The following is a 5,000-nucleotide window of genomic DNA, read 5'->3' as shown; positions in this document are numbered from 1 at the left end:
AGATGTCATGCCCTTGATTCTGGCTGAATTTTTGGACATGTGAATATGTCTCTATATGATAAAAAAAACATATGATCAAAAAAATGAAAAAGCTTACAGCACCTGGTATTCCCAGGCGGTCTCCCATCCAAGTACTAACCAGGCCCGACCCTGCATAGCTTCCGAGATCGGACGAGATCGGGCGTGTTCAGAGTGGTATGGCCGTAAGCCATTATTGTGTGCAGAAAGGGGCCTTTTAAAGATGTCATGCCCTTGATTCTGGCTGAATTTTTGGACATGTGAATATGTCTCTATATGATAAAAAAAAACATGATCAAAAAAATGAAAAAGCTTACAGCACCTGGTATTCCCAGGCGGTCTCCCATCCAAGTACTAACCAGGCCCGACCCTGCTTAGCTTCTGAGATCGAATGAGATCGGGCGTGTTCAGGGTGGTATGGCCGTAAGCCATTATTGTCTGCAGACAGGGGCCTTTTAAAGATGTCATGCCCTTGATTCTGGCTGAATTTTTGGACATGTGAATATGTCTCTCTATGATAAAAAAAAAACATATGATCAATAAAATAAAAAAAGCATACAGCGTCTGGTATTCCCAGGCGGTCTCCCATCCAAGTACTAACCAGGCCCGACCCTGCTTAGCTTCCAAGATCGGACGAGTTCAGGGTGGTTTGGCCGTAAGCCATTATTGTGTGCAGAAAGGGGCCTTTTAAAGATGTCATGCCCTTGATTCTGGCTGAATTTTTGGACATGTGAATATGTCTCTATATGATAAAAAAAACATATGATCAAAAAAATGAAAAAGCTTACAGCACCTGGTATTCCTAGGCGGTCTCCCATCCAAGTATTAACCAGGCCCCACCCTGCTTTGCTTCTGAGATCGGGCGTGTTCAGGGTGGTATGGACGTAAGGCATTATTGTGTGCAGAAAGGGGCCTTTTAAAGATATCATGCCCTTGATTCTGGCTGAATTTTTGGACATGTGAATATGTCTCTATATGATAAAAAAAAAACATATGATCAAAAAAATTAAAAAGCTTACAGCACCTGGTATTCCCAGGCGGTCTCCCATCCAAGTACTAACCAGGCCCGACCCTGCTTAGCTTCCGAGATCGGACGAGATCAGGCGTGTTCAGGGTGGTTTGGCCGTAAGCCATTATTGTGTGCAGACAGGTGCCTTTTAAAGATGTCATGCCCTTGATTCTGGCTGAATTTTTGGACATGTGAATATGTCTCTATATGATAAAAAAAAACATGATCAAAAAAATGAAAAAGCTTACAGCACCTGGTATTCCCAGGCGGTCTCCCATCCAAGTACTAACCAGGCCCGACCCTGCTTAGCTTCTGAGATCGAACGAGATCGGGCGTGTTCAGGGTGGTATGGCCGTAAGCCATTATTGTCTGCAGACAGGGGCCTTTTAAAGATGTCATGCCCTTGATTCTGGCTGAATTTTTGGACATGTGAATATGTCTCTATATGATAAAAAAAAAACATATGATCAAAAAAATGAAAAAACTTACAGCACCTGGTATTCCCAGGCGGTCTCCCATCCATGTACTAACCAGGCCCTACCCTGCTTAGCTTCCGAGATCGGACGAGATCAGGCGTGTTCAGGGTGGTATGGCCGTAAGCCATTATTGTGTGCAGAAAGGGGCCTTTTAAAGATATCATGCCCTTGATTCTGGCTGAATTTTTGGACATGTGAATATGTCTCTATATGATAAAAAAAAAACATATGATCAAAAAAATTAAAAAGCTTACAGCACCTGGTATTCCCAGGCGGTCTCCCATCCAAGTACTAACCAGGCCCGACCCTGCTTAGCTTCCGAGATCGGACGAGATCAGGCGTGTTCAGGGTGGTTTGGCCGTAAGCCATTATTGTGTGCAGACAGGGGCCTTTTAACGATGTCATGCCCTTGATTCTGGCTGAATTTTTGGACATGTGAATATGTCTCTATATGATAAAAAAAAACATGATCAAAAAAATGAAAAAGCTTACAGCACCTGGTATTCCCAGGCGGTCTCCCATCCAAGTACTAACCAGGCCCGACCCTGCTTAGCTTCTGAGATCGAACGAGATCGGGCGTGTTCAGGGTGGTATGGCCGTAAGCCATTATTGTCTGCAGACAGGGGCCTTTTAAAGATGTCATGCCCTTGATTCTGGCTGAATTTTTGGACATGTGAATATGTCTCTCTATGATAAAAAAAAAACATATGATCAAAAAAATAAAAAAAGCTTACAGCGTCTGGTATTCCCAGGCGGTCTCCCATCCAAGTACTAACCAGGCCCGACGCTGCTTAGCTTCCAAGATCGGACAAGTTCAGGGTGGTATGTCCTTAAGCCATTATTGTGTGCAGAAAGGGGCCTTTTAAAGATGTCATGCCCTTGATTCTGGCTGAATTTTTGGACATGTGAATATGTCTCTATATGATAAAAAAAAAACATATGATCAAAAAAATGAAAAAACTTACAGCACCTGGTATTCCCAGGCGGTCTCCCATCCATGTACTAACCAGGCCCTACCCTGCTTAGCTTCCGAGATCGGACGAGATCAGGCGTGTTCAGGGTGGTATGGCCGTAAGCCATTATTGTGTGCAGACAGGGGCCTTTTAAAGATGTCATGCCCTTGATTCTGGCTGAATTTTTGGACATGTGAATATGTCTCTATATGATAAAAAAAACATATGATCAAAAAAATGAAAAAGCTTACAGCACCTGGTATTCCCAGGCGGTCTCCCATCCAAGTACTAACCAGGCCCGACCCTGCATAGCTTCCGAGATCGGACGAGATCGGGCGTGTTCAGGGTGGTATGGCCGTAAGCCATTATTGTGTGCAGAAAGGGGCCTTTTAAAGATGTCATGCCCTTGATTCTGGCTGAATTTTTGGACATGTGAATATGTCTCTATATGATAAAAAAAACATATGATCAAAAAAATGAAAAAGCTTACAGCACCTGGTATTCCCAGGCGGTCTCCCATCCAAGTACTAACCAGGCCCGACCCTGCATAGCTTCCGAGATCGGACGAGATCGGGCGTGTTCAGGGTGGTATGGCCGTAAGCCATTATTGTGTGCAGAAAGGGGCCTTTTAAAGATGTCATGCCCTTGATTCTGGCTGAATTTTTGGACATGTGAATATGTCTCTATATGATAAAAAAAAACATGATCAAAAAAATGAAAAAGCTTACAGCACCTGGTATTCCCAGGCGGTCTCCCATCCAAGTACTAACCAGGCCCGACCCTGCTTAGCTTCCAAGATCGGACGAGTTCAGGGTGGTTTGGCCGTAAGCCATTATTGTGTGCAGAAAGGGGCCTTTTAAAGATGTCATGCCCTTGATTCTGGCTGAATTTTTGGACATGTGAATATGTCTCTATATGATAAAAAAAACATATGATCAAAAAAATGAAAAAGCTTACAGCACCTGGTATTCCTAGGCGGTCTCCCATCCAAGTATTAACCAGGCCCCACCCTGCTTTGCTTCTGAGATCGGGCGTGTTCAGGGTGGTATGGACGTAAGGCATTATTGTGTGCAGAAAGGGGCCTTTTAAAGATATCATGCCCTTGATTCTGGCTGAATTTTTGGACATGTGAATATGTCTCTATATGATAAAAAAAAAACATATGATCAAAAAAATTAAAAAGCTTACAGCACCTGGTATTCCCAGGCGGTCTCCCATCCAAGTACTAACCAGGCCCTACCCTGCTTAGCTTCCGAGATCGGACGAGATCAGGCGTGTTCAGGGTGGTTTGGCCGTAAGCCATTATTGTGTGCAGACAGGGGCCTTTTAAAGATGTCATGCCCTTGATTCTGGCTGAATTTTTGGACATGTGAATATGTCTCTATATGATAAAAAAAAACATGATCAAAAAAATGAAAAAGCTTACAGCACCTGGTATTCCCAGGCGGTCTCCCATCCAAGTACTAACCAGGCCCGACCCTGCTTAGCTTCTGAGATCGAACGAGATCGGGCGTGTTCAGGGTGGTATGGCCGTAAGCCATTATTGTCTGCAGACAGGGGCCTTTTAAAGATGTCATGCCCTTGATTCTGGCTGAATTTTTGGACATGTGAATATGTCTCTCTATGATAAAAAAAAAACATATGATCAAAAAAATAAAAAAAGCTTACAGCGTCTGGTATTCCCAGGCGGTCTCCCATCCAAGTACTAACCAGGCCCGACGCTGCTTAGCTTCCAAGATCGGACAAGTTCAGGGTGGTATGTCCTTAAGCCATTATTGTGTGCAGAAAGGGGCCTTTTAAAGATGTCATGCCCTTGATTCTGGCTGAATTTTTGGACATGTGAATATGTCTCTATATGATAAAAAAAACATATGATCAAAAAAATGAAAAAGCTTACAGCACCTGGTATTCCCAGGCGGTCTCCCATCCAAGTACTAACCAGGCCCGACCCTGCATAGCTTCCGAGATCGGACGAGATCGGGCGTGTTCAGGGTGGTATGGCCGTAAGCCATTATTGTGTGCAGAAAGGGGCCTTTTAAAGATGTCATGCCCTTGATTCTGGCTGAATTTTTGGACATGTGAATATGTCTCTATATGATAAAAAAAACATATGATCAAAAAAATGAAAAAGCTTACAGCACCTGGTATTCCCAGGCGGTCTCCCATCCAAGTACTAACCAGGCCCGACCCTGCATAGCTTCCGAGATCGGACGAGATCGGGCGTGTTCAGGGTGGTATGGCCGTAAGCCATTATTGTGTGCAGAAAGGGGCCTTTTAAAGATGTCATGCCCTTGATTCTGGCTGAATTTTTGGACATGTGAATATGTCTCTATATGATAAAAAAAAACATGATCAAAAAAATGAAAAAGCTTACAGCACCTGGTATTCCCAGGCGGTCTCCCATCCAAGTACTAACCAGGCCCGACCCTGCTTAGCTTCCGAGATCTGACGAGTTCAGGGTGGTATGTCCTTAAGCCATTATTGTATGCAGAAAGGGGCCTTTTAAAGATGTCATGCCCTTGATTCTGGCTGAATTTTTGGACA

The 5,000-nt window shown here is 43.9% G+C and overlaps 14 non-coding genes and 5 pseudogenes across 14 annotated transcripts; all 19 read right to left on the bottom strand.

The window, feature by feature from the left end:
- Positions 1-90: 90 nt before the first annotated feature.
- Positions 91-209, bottom strand: LOC132967076 (5S ribosomal RNA). Its single transcript, XR_009670604.1, has one exon. It is a non-coding gene; the product is annotated as a 5S ribosomal RNA (ribosomal RNA).
- Positions 210-328: 119 nt separating this feature from the next.
- Positions 329-447, bottom strand: LOC132967107 (5S ribosomal RNA). Its single transcript, XR_009670630.1, has one exon. It is a non-coding gene; the product is annotated as a 5S ribosomal RNA (ribosomal RNA).
- A 123-nt stretch (positions 448-570) lies between these two features.
- LOC132967055 (5S ribosomal RNA) lies at positions 571-679 on the bottom strand (annotated as a pseudogene).
- Positions 680-799: 120 nt separating this feature from the next.
- Positions 800-908, bottom strand: LOC132967059 (5S ribosomal RNA; annotated as a pseudogene).
- A 122-nt stretch (positions 909-1,030) lies between these two features.
- LOC132967071 (5S ribosomal RNA) lies at positions 1,031-1,149 on the bottom strand. Its single transcript, XR_009670599.1, has one exon. It is a non-coding gene; the product is annotated as a 5S ribosomal RNA (ribosomal RNA).
- Positions 1,150-1,268: 119 nt separating this feature from the next.
- On the bottom strand, positions 1,269-1,387 carry LOC132967075 (5S ribosomal RNA). Its single transcript, XR_009670603.1, has one exon. It is a non-coding gene; the product is annotated as a 5S ribosomal RNA (ribosomal RNA).
- Positions 1,388-1,509: 122 nt separating this feature from the next.
- Positions 1,510-1,628, bottom strand: LOC132967081 (5S ribosomal RNA). The gene has a single exon (XR_009670609.1). It is a non-coding gene; the product is annotated as a 5S ribosomal RNA (ribosomal RNA).
- Positions 1,629-1,750: 122 nt separating this feature from the next.
- On the bottom strand, positions 1,751-1,869 carry LOC132967070 (5S ribosomal RNA). The gene has a single exon (XR_009670598.1). It is a non-coding gene; the product is annotated as a 5S ribosomal RNA (ribosomal RNA).
- Positions 1,870-1,988: 119 nt separating this feature from the next.
- On the bottom strand, positions 1,989-2,107 carry LOC132967074 (5S ribosomal RNA). The gene has a single exon (XR_009670602.1). It is a non-coding gene; the product is annotated as a 5S ribosomal RNA (ribosomal RNA).
- Positions 2,108-2,461: 354 nt separating this feature from the next.
- LOC132967080 (5S ribosomal RNA) lies at positions 2,462-2,580 on the bottom strand. The gene has a single exon (XR_009670608.1). It is a non-coding gene; the product is annotated as a 5S ribosomal RNA (ribosomal RNA).
- A 120-nt stretch (positions 2,581-2,700) lies between these two features.
- On the bottom strand, positions 2,701-2,819 carry LOC132967067 (5S ribosomal RNA). Its single transcript, XR_009670595.1, has one exon. It is a non-coding gene; the product is annotated as a 5S ribosomal RNA (ribosomal RNA).
- Positions 2,820-2,939: 120 nt separating this feature from the next.
- Positions 2,940-3,058, bottom strand: LOC132967065 (5S ribosomal RNA). Its single transcript, XR_009670594.1, has one exon. It is a non-coding gene; the product is annotated as a 5S ribosomal RNA (ribosomal RNA).
- A 119-nt stretch (positions 3,059-3,177) lies between these two features.
- LOC132967047 (5S ribosomal RNA) lies at positions 3,178-3,286 on the bottom strand (annotated as a pseudogene).
- A 120-nt stretch (positions 3,287-3,406) lies between these two features.
- On the bottom strand, positions 3,407-3,515 carry LOC132967058 (5S ribosomal RNA; annotated as a pseudogene).
- Positions 3,516-3,637: 122 nt separating this feature from the next.
- On the bottom strand, positions 3,638-3,756 carry LOC132967045 (5S ribosomal RNA). The gene has a single exon (XR_009670590.1). It is a non-coding gene; the product is annotated as a 5S ribosomal RNA (ribosomal RNA).
- A 119-nt stretch (positions 3,757-3,875) lies between these two features.
- LOC132967073 (5S ribosomal RNA) lies at positions 3,876-3,994 on the bottom strand. The gene has a single exon (XR_009670601.1). It is a non-coding gene; the product is annotated as a 5S ribosomal RNA (ribosomal RNA).
- Positions 3,995-4,346: 352 nt separating this feature from the next.
- On the bottom strand, positions 4,347-4,465 carry LOC132967064 (5S ribosomal RNA). Its single transcript, XR_009670593.1, has one exon. It is a non-coding gene; the product is annotated as a 5S ribosomal RNA (ribosomal RNA).
- Positions 4,466-4,585: 120 nt separating this feature from the next.
- On the bottom strand, positions 4,586-4,704 carry LOC132967063 (5S ribosomal RNA). Its single transcript, XR_009670592.1, has one exon. It is a non-coding gene; the product is annotated as a 5S ribosomal RNA (ribosomal RNA).
- Positions 4,705-4,823: 119 nt separating this feature from the next.
- On the bottom strand, positions 4,824-4,932 carry LOC132967054 (5S ribosomal RNA; annotated as a pseudogene).
- Between the last annotated feature and the right edge of the window lie 68 nt (positions 4,933-5,000).

Source organism: Labrus mixtus, unplaced genomic scaffold (genome assembly GCF_963584025.1).
Source record: "Labrus mixtus unplaced genomic scaffold, fLabMix1.1 SCAFFOLD_47, whole genome shotgun sequence".
Classification (NCBI taxonomy): Eukaryota; Metazoa; Chordata; class Actinopteri; order Labriformes; family Labridae; genus Labrus; species Labrus mixtus.
The sequence above is the reverse complement of the archived record's forward strand: the minus strand, read 5'-3'. Positions and strand labels throughout refer to the sequence as shown.